Below are 9284 nucleotides of genomic sequence, written 5' to 3'. Positions count from 1 at the left end.
GTGGGGGGTGTGCTGGCGTGGGGGCGGGGGGGGGGGGGGGGGGGGGGGGGGTATGTGTTTGGCTGCTCACCTGGCGTATTGCCAAATAAAATTAAACAGGCTGTGCAGAATGAAATTCTCAAAAAGCAGAAAGGAAGATCAGCACTCAAAGGAAAGCATGCAGGGAGCTTCAATGGTGCATTAAAAGTAATAGTAATTTAGCTTCATGTGAGTTCACTGCTGACACTTTGCTTGACCCTGAAGGAATATATGGGTAAGTGATTGTATATTAGCACACGATAATTGAAATTATGTCTAAAGCTGAAATATTGCTTTTCTTCTTTTTCTTGCTGTTGGCTGCTCACCTGGCGTATTGCCAAATAAAATTAAACAGGCTGTGCAGAATGAAATTCTCAAAAAGCAGAAAGGAAGATCAGCACTCAAAGGAAAGCATGCAGGGAGCTTCAATGGTGCATTAAAAGCAATAGTAATTTAGCTTCATGTGAGTTCACTGCTGACACTGATAAATTTGCCTTTGCTTGACCCTGAAGGAATATATGGGTAAGTGATTGTATATTAGCACACGATAATTGAAATTATGTCTAAAGCTGAAATACTGCTTTTCTTCTTTTTCTTGCTGTAAAATTCTTATCACTATGCTGATGTACAAAAGGTTTGTGAAATACTGTCTGAGTTGGCTGAACGTCCAGCTCTTTCTCAACAAATAAGAGACAAACGATAAATTATCAGTCACTCTATTGCTGTGATACTCTTACGTCTACATGTTTCTTTACAAATGTGTCACTGTGGCATGACAGGCAGTTTCTGTTAGAGAGATCAGGAAGGACCAGATCATAAATACTCTACATGCAGCACAGTGTACACTGACCACGCCACACTATTTTGTGAGATATATTATAGGAAAAATTATTTTATATTAGAAAAAGTATTTTTAACAAATGTGATTATAACTTTTTGAAAAGATTTGAAACACTGCACGGAAAAACAGTGATAGACTATTCTTAAAGTGACCTATCATAACTATTGTTCCAAGGTTTATTTTAAGAATGCAAATGATCTCTGTCATAAAGTTCCAGTTATCAATCAATCAGCTATTTTGAGCTGAGCACCTTTAGAACTATGACTTAACACCACAATATGACCACTGACACAGATGATCCAGAGTCAGACACGTCATTAGATTGGCTGCAGACTCTCCTGCACTGTCAGACCACATGTCCTGCTGAAGTCTGGATATTCTCTCCAACAGTGGAAACTTTCACCTTTGCAGGCCTCTCTTGACTTGCTGTTATCTCACTTATCAGGTCTGGGTGCATTCCGGCCAACATTTTTACTCTCGCTGTTGAAACTTACAAGCTGACAGCCATCTTAAGTAAGAATAAAAGTGTTAGTTTGAGATGGGCATACAATAAATGTCCATTTGAGTACTTGATTTGGGATATTATCCAATTATGTACAATTTCCAAAACACATAAAATGGAAGTTAGAGTACAATTAAACAATCGGCTTTGGTCAAATAAAAGGAATGACTCAGATTTGTTGAGGAATATGGGGGTGGATTTGCAGTCCCAGTAGAAATGTTCTAATTAGCTATTCACCACACTGAATGTGAGCCACTGCAAACTCACTTCCACTTCCTGTTTTGCAACAGAGATTCCTGGAGCTTTGTGGACTGCCGTACAGAGGATGTGTGCTCTAGAGAGATGGGAGAGGCTAATCTAAAACAAATACTTATTTCCATCCACTTTGAGCAACAGGAATAAACACCTTTTCTTAGGAAAATGGGTCTGGCATTGCTGGAAGACACATCAGCTGCTGTTTCATTTAAAGTTGCTGCTGTAAATTTGAAAATGTGCTAAATTTTGTCCGCTTTTTTCCTGAGGTAGACTATCAAAAACATAGTAAAACATAATTTAATAAATTGCAATTCTATCTCAAACTTTGATATAATCTACAAATTTAGTTTGTTTTTAATCCCTTCTCTGTACGGGAATGTAAAATTTTCTACACGCATTTATTTTGTTAATCAAATTTCTTGTTCAGACTTATTTTTAGAATATCCACCATCACCCTCAACTCCACCCAGTGTCGTGTTCAGCTTTTAATTTAAAAGAAAACATACAAAAACATAGGCTAAAAATTTAAATAACATAACAGAAAGTGTGTCACTTTTTCAGTTGGAATAAAATATTAAATGTTGGCTTCTACATTGTCTCATATTTTTAAAAAAAAACTTTTTTAACATTTTTGTACAAATTTTGAGTAGATGTGAGATAAAATTATTGTTACTGAGATTATATGAGTTCAGTGGTTTAACCAGCCTTAACCTGATCAATTGCAAATCAAAATATTGCAGTATATATTTGTTTTTTATATATGTATACAGAGATTCACTTTAGTTGAATTTGGTCATGTATAATAGCAATTTCACCCTGTACCCAATGTCTGTGGTTAAACTGACAATGTAACAGCTGTCTTCATGGTCCAATCATCTCGCTCTCACCTACAGTACTTAGATGCACAATTCAGATATTTGGAGGTTAAGGGCTCTTAATATAAAACATACTTTCTTATAACTCAAAAGTCTTTCAAGGAGGAAAAATATGCAAAGTACACTCATCCTCCCTCCAAATAAAGTACCCTCCAGCTTTGATGGTGTGTGCCAAAGGTCAATATATACTTGGTCTCTAAGCACTCATCCACCATGGCAGCTCCTACGCAGTGGAGCACTATACCCAATGTTGAACTGTCTGCAAGCATGCAGCCCCTAACACTGTTCAGAAACATTCTAACGATGAGATCATGGCTTGCCACCAGATGTAGTCACAAGACAAGCTTTTTTATTAAAGATAAAAGAAATGCAAGTGTACGTGATATAAATAAAGAATAACAATTTGGTCCCTTTGTAAATTCTCTTTGCCACCTTGAAGAATTCTCAGTTACTTAAATTTATTCATAGAAATACAGATATTATATAGGCATATGTCGAGGGGCGTTTCATCCTCTTAACCAATGAGGATATGAATAACATACACGTAGGATCTTTGGCCAAGAACATGTGTTTATATAAAATAGCCACATGTACAGAAAAACATGGACATATTAGGAATAGACTTTTGCGAAGAATGCTGAACTGTCTTCATGGTTTCATCACGAACTCCTTTACCCTTGTAGTCATAACATTCATGTCTTTATTGGGGCCTTTAAATCAAGAGAAGCTAATGTATACATTTAAGCATGCATACTTCGCATATAAGTAAGACATATTTAAAACATAATATCAAGAGAGAGAGATGGATACAGAAGGAGGAATTCAGAAAGAATGCGTTGTATATATAAGAATGAGAGAGAGGGAGAAAAAGGAGGAGTAAGGCATGTCTGGACTCAACAGAAAGACAGAGAGTGTTTTCTAACAGTGATGCAAGAGTGCTTTTTCTGGGGTCCTGCAACTCTCAAAACAATTTTATGCCCTAAGATCATTCATTTCATTCATGCTTCTCTTCTTCACTGTTATCATTTCCATTGACATCTGATGATACATGTTTCTTCTTTCTCTCAATCGCTGTCTCAAAACCTGTGCCTCAGCCACTCCCCCATTCATTTACTGGTTTCTGCATAACCAGTTTAGCCTCCCTCCCTGTTTAATGCTATATAACATGCTGTGGTGGCACTTTAGACTCACTTTTCCTGTCTCGCACACGAACGCACGTTTCCTTTTGTGAGATCTTTGGGGATTTAACCATGTCGCTTGAGCAGGACCTCTGTTACCTCTGTAAGGAAGATCTCAGGGACCCCGTTTCCATCCCATGCGGTCACATTTTCTGCTCTGTCTGTATCAATACCTACTGGGATCATGCAGACCACACTGGGCAGTACCTGTGTCCCCAGTGCAGGGTCACCTACAACAAGAGGCCCAATCCACGCCGCCTTCAGTCCTCACGCCATTCATCTTCATCCCTCAGAAACTCTGACTCTTTCCCACCGGCCCCTCCGGCCCCTGACTACAACTATGCGGGACCCCAGGACGTGGGATGTGACATCTGCATCGGGAAGAAGCTCAAAGCTGTCAAGTCTTGTCTGATGTGTCTTGCTTCCTACTGCGAGAAGCACTTGAAGCCCCATTACGAATCATCCACCTTCAAACGACACAAGTTGGTCGATGAGATCGGACACCTTGATCGTCAGATCTGCCCGCAGCACCAGAAAGGTCTGGAGCTTTATTGCCGGACGGACCAGATGTGTATCTGCGTGTTATGTACGGTGAAAGAGCACAAGGGCCACGACATGGTGTCCGCTGAACAGGAAAGGGCGGAAATGCAGGTAAGACCAATGTAAATATTACACTGGTGAATCTGTAATGGCAACTGATTAAATGGCGATAATGACCAGCAGAAGTAACAACCTTTCACCTCCTGTATGCAACAGTGCACCTATTCATGCAAAAAATGACATTCTCAGTATGCTGGATATGCTAGATTGAGTATAAGAGTAGCCAACCCCTCTAAAACAAACATTGTTCCTTCAGAGTTCAGCACAACGGGCATTGCAGGAGAGTGAAAAGCTGTTTGGTGACATGCTTCATTCCATTGAAAGAATGCAACAGGAAATGACCAAACTCATCTCGACCAATAAGAAGGCTGCACTTAACACTGCTGAAGGCCACATGGAGCGTCTGGGCCATGAAATGACTGACCTGAAGAGGAGAGACAATGAGCTGACACAACTCTCTCGCACTGAGGACCACATTCATTTCATCCAGGTGACTGAGAAACAGTCTGCTGCACAAAATACACATCCACTGAGCACCAGCAGTGTTGAAATAAACATCATGTGGGTAGATTTTAGTGGCACTCCACACAGGATGTATTGCGTGCATATAAAATGATTTTGTTTTTATGTTGGTTTTTCTACTACTTCACAGGTGATGGAATACCATGTGAAATATTTTGTTACTTCTAGAGCCATTAGTATGTGAAAAAATAAGTGTGCAGAGCAATCTTTTGTTAAAAAAATTAGACTAAGATTTGTTCTGTTTTTTATCGCAGAGTTACCATATGCTGATTGCCCAGACTGATGCCGAGGAGCTGCCCTCTGTTACTGTGAACCCTTACTTCTCCTTTGGCACTGTTACCAAAACCGTCTCTGAGATGAAACAACATTTAAGTGAGTTCAGCAATGAAGAGCTGGTCAAGGTGGCAAAGACAGGTATGGTCCAGTTTGACAGATGCAGTCTTGTTTTGTTAGCCACTGTCTCATACCCATTTTGAAATGCTCTTTTTGTTCCGTGAGAATGAGTAAATAAATCAGGCTCTCTTGTGTTTATTGACTTCCTTCATAACTCTCAATTCTCTTCCAGTGAACAAAATGCCATTCTGCCAGCTAGAGGACCGTAAGAAGAAAAGGTCTACGAAGTGTAAGTTACTGAAAATGGAAAACTCTAGCTGCCCTGCTGTTTGCTTTGTGCAAAATAGCTGGAATTTTGGAATGGTATTTGTCAAAAGCCAGTGTCGTGCTCCAAGAAATTGTTGGCCTGTTGCTAAGCAATGACCTTAAGACCGACATCACATTAAAATACATATTTATTAGCTGATCTCTTCTATGAACAGCACACACATCATGGATGTTTTATTTTGGCCTTCAGTTAAACATACACTACCGTTCAGAAGTCTGGTACCTTTCAGACGTCTGAAGTATTGTTTAAAATAACTTTGTTCTATAAAATATATTTGACAATTTAATTTATTCCTGTGATGGCAAATTGTATTTTTCAGCAGCCATTACTTAAGTCTTCAGTATTACATGATCCTTTAGAAATGATCCTAATATGCTGATTTGGTGCTAAAGAAACATTTATTATCAATCTTGAAAACATAGCAGTTGTGCTGCTGAATATTGTTGTGGTAACTGATGCATTTTTAGCATTCTTCAATGAGTAGAAAGCCTTTACTGTCATCTTTGATCAATTTACTGTGTCCTTGCTGAATAGAAGTATTATTTCTTTTAAAAAAAAACTTTTGAGCAGTAGTGTATATATTCTCACCTCTAACATGAAAGTACCTAAAGTACTATTCAGAAAGTACCTAATGGTCCTTCCTTTTTGTCAGTAACATAATCTGTTTGCTATGAAAGATCAGATTAAAGTTTGACATCATTGCATGCTTAAAACCTCTCTTTATTGTGTCTCTAGCTGATGAAGTTGACATGTACAAGAGTCCCAGCAACACTCCCCGGACAAGGGACGAGTTCCTCCAGTGTAAGTTTGTTTTCATACAAGAATTTCCATTTTGCCCAAGACCAGAGGGCATTGTTGTTGAGATAACATACATACTTTAGTGGGAGTAGTCCAACATCATTCCTTACATACTGAGCTTGTGTCCAAGCATATTGTAAGAACGAGCGTAGACTGCTTAGTGAGTGCGTGTATGGGAGAATCATGATAACTGCTATCCATCAAACATTTCGTCTTCTCTTCTAAGAGCAGTGTGGTCATTTAGAGGACAAAAACACTCTACATACACTAATGTTCAAAATGTCGGTGTCAAAGAGATATTATTATTATTAATATTATTATTTAGAAATAAATGCTTTTATTCAGCAAGAATATATTAAACAGATCAAAAGTAACAGTAAAGACAATTAAAATGTTAGAAAAGATTTCAATTTCAAATAAATGCAAATAAATTCTCTTAATCAAAGAATCCTGAAACAAATGGATCATGGTTTCCACAAAGTTATTAACAACCTAATAATAATACAACTTTCTAATAATTTCTAATAACTTTCTAACAAATTTCTAACATTTCTAATAAATGTTTCTTGAGCACCAAATCAGCATATTAGTATGATTTATGAAGGATCATTTGACACTGAAGAATGGAGTAATGGCTGCTAATAATTCAGCTTTGTCATCAGGAATAAGTTACATTTTAAAAATATTTTAAAGTAGAAAATTTTCATTTGTAATAATAGATCACAGTATTGCTGTTTTTACTGTATTTTTGATTTTTTAAAAATGGCCTTGATGAGCATGAGACTTCTTTCAAAAGCATCTTATGGACCTGAAACTTCTGAATAGTGGTGTAAGTCAGAAGACAACTAAGTTAAGTTGTTTGATAGAATATAGAATAATATATAGGGTGTCTTAAATGTGTATCGACACTCTCGGCCCTCTAGATGAGAGACGTTCACGCACCTCTGGCAGAAAGCACCTCCAAATGTCCAACCAGCTCTGAGAGCCAATGTGCAGACTCAACCACTAGGCAGGTGATTTATCTACATGCATGTTGCACCTTACATCAGGAATTCTGATCTAGGATCAGATTTGTACAGTGGCCGAGAGAGCTCAATGCGCTGCAAATAGAAAAAACACCTGCAAATTAAAAACAACTTCATCAATTTGACAACACACGCACTGCAAATGCTCACAACACAACCAAATAAAGAAACACACTGCAAATAGCCAAAAAACACCTGCAAATTAAGAAAACAACTTCATCAATTTGACAACACACGCACTGCAAATGCTCACAAAACAACCAAATAAAGAAACACACTGCAAATAGCCAAAAAACACCTGCAAATTAAGAAAACAACTTCATCAATTTGACAACACACGCACACTGCAAATGCTCACAAAACAACCAAATAAAGAAACACACTGCAAATAGCCAAAAAACACCTGCAAATTAAGAAAACAACTTCATCAATTTGACAACACGCGTGCTGCAAATGCTCACAACACAACCAAATAAAGAAACGCACTGCAAATAAAATTCTTTATTTGGTTGTGCTGTGAGCATTAGCAGCACCTGCTGTCAAACTGATGAAGATGTTTTCTTAATTTGATTATTTCTGATTTGGTGCTTTTTCTAATTGCAAGTGTTTTCTGAAGTTGCAGTGCGTTAAGCTCTCTCGGCCACCGTAGATTTGCTCCAATTTGTTCATATTTGAAGACCATAGCAAAACTGTTCCCAGATCAGGAATCCTATCCTAGGATAGCCTAAACTAAACATGCAATGATGTCCGTCTTGTCATATGCATTATGTTTTGTTTCTTTTAATAAAACTTAGACACTACAAATGTGGCATGGTTGATCTGTAGACACTGCTAACATGATTTATGTGGCCTTTAATTCTTGATTTAAAAAATTTTCAGTTAATAATAGACCTATAAAACCTGTGGTCTTATGTGTCTTAACTTGACCCATGCACATCGACATTTTGATGCATTCAAAATCAATTGTGGGACTTACTTTATGTGGCCTCAAAGAAAAAAAAAAGCTTTTAAAGCACCAAAATGCAGCATATATGTACATGGATCAAGATTGCATGCAAAGTGGGCAGAGATTCATTGTCTTCATAACTTCACCTCCCCGTTTGTCTTCACACATTCACGTACAAGTTTTAATTCACCAATCCTGATCAGCTCTTGTCTATCTTGTTTATTTTCAAGATGCCTGCCAGCTAACTCTGGACCCTAACACAGCATACAGACAGCTCTACCTCTCCCGAAACAACAGGAAAGCAGCACTAAAGAAAGACCCTCAGTCTTACAATGACACCAACCAGAGATTTGACTGCCTGCCCCAGGTCTTGTGTAAAGAGCCCCTTTCAGGAGGTGCCTACTACTGGGAGGTGGAGTGGAGCGGAGAAGGAGCCTCCATTGGTGTGGCTTTTAAAGGCATCAAGAGAACAGGTTACGGAGACTCAGCTCGTATTGGCTACAACCGCAAGTCCTGGAGTCTCTTCTGCTCTGACTCCAGCTACTCAGCTCGACACAACAAAGACCAGGTTGAGATTAACACACCCTACTCTTCCCGTATCGGGGTGTTTCTGGACTGTGCAGGAGGCACTCTTTCGTTCTACACCGTGTCTGAGTCTATGTCACTTATTCATCAGTTTAAAGCCTCTTTCAGTGAGCCTATATATCCTGGCTTCTGGGTGTGGTATGAGTCTGCTATTACTATTTGTCAGTTGTAAATGGGGGATATTTGGGCATTACTACCAGCTTTTTAAAAAGTTTTTTTTTAAATGAAAGCCTGTTTATGGTGAAGCTGATTACAGTTAGTGTATTATATAATACATTACAAATAATGTGTTTATGTAAAACTTTTTTTTTTTTTTACAAATTTAAAAAATATAAAAAAGTTGCAAAGAATTCTATAAAAACATTTAAATAAGTTTTGAAAATTGTGATGCTCATTTTCCTAGAATATAGACCTTAAAAAAAGTCTAATAACTTTAATGTCATGTTGTGTCCATCTGTGTGATTATACTTTTGAATTA

The 9284-nt window shown here is 38.0% G+C and overlaps 1 pseudogene; it reads left to right on the top strand.

The window, feature by feature from the left end:
• Window positions 1–3699: 3699 nt before the first annotated feature.
• On the top strand, window positions 3700–9004 carry LOC107597493 (tripartite motif-containing protein 16-like; annotated as a pseudogene).
• Window positions 9005–9284: the final 280 nt, after the last annotated feature.

This window comes from Sinocyclocheilus grahami, unplaced genomic scaffold (assembly GCF_001515645.1).
Source record: "Sinocyclocheilus grahami isolate Dianchi unplaced genomic scaffold, SAMN03320097.WGS_v1.1 scaffold12.1, whole genome shotgun sequence".
Lineage (NCBI taxonomy): Eukaryota > Metazoa > Chordata > Actinopteri > Cypriniformes > Cyprinidae > Sinocyclocheilus > Sinocyclocheilus grahami.
The sequence above is the reverse complement of the archived record's forward strand: the minus strand, read 5'-3'. Positions and strand labels throughout refer to the sequence as shown.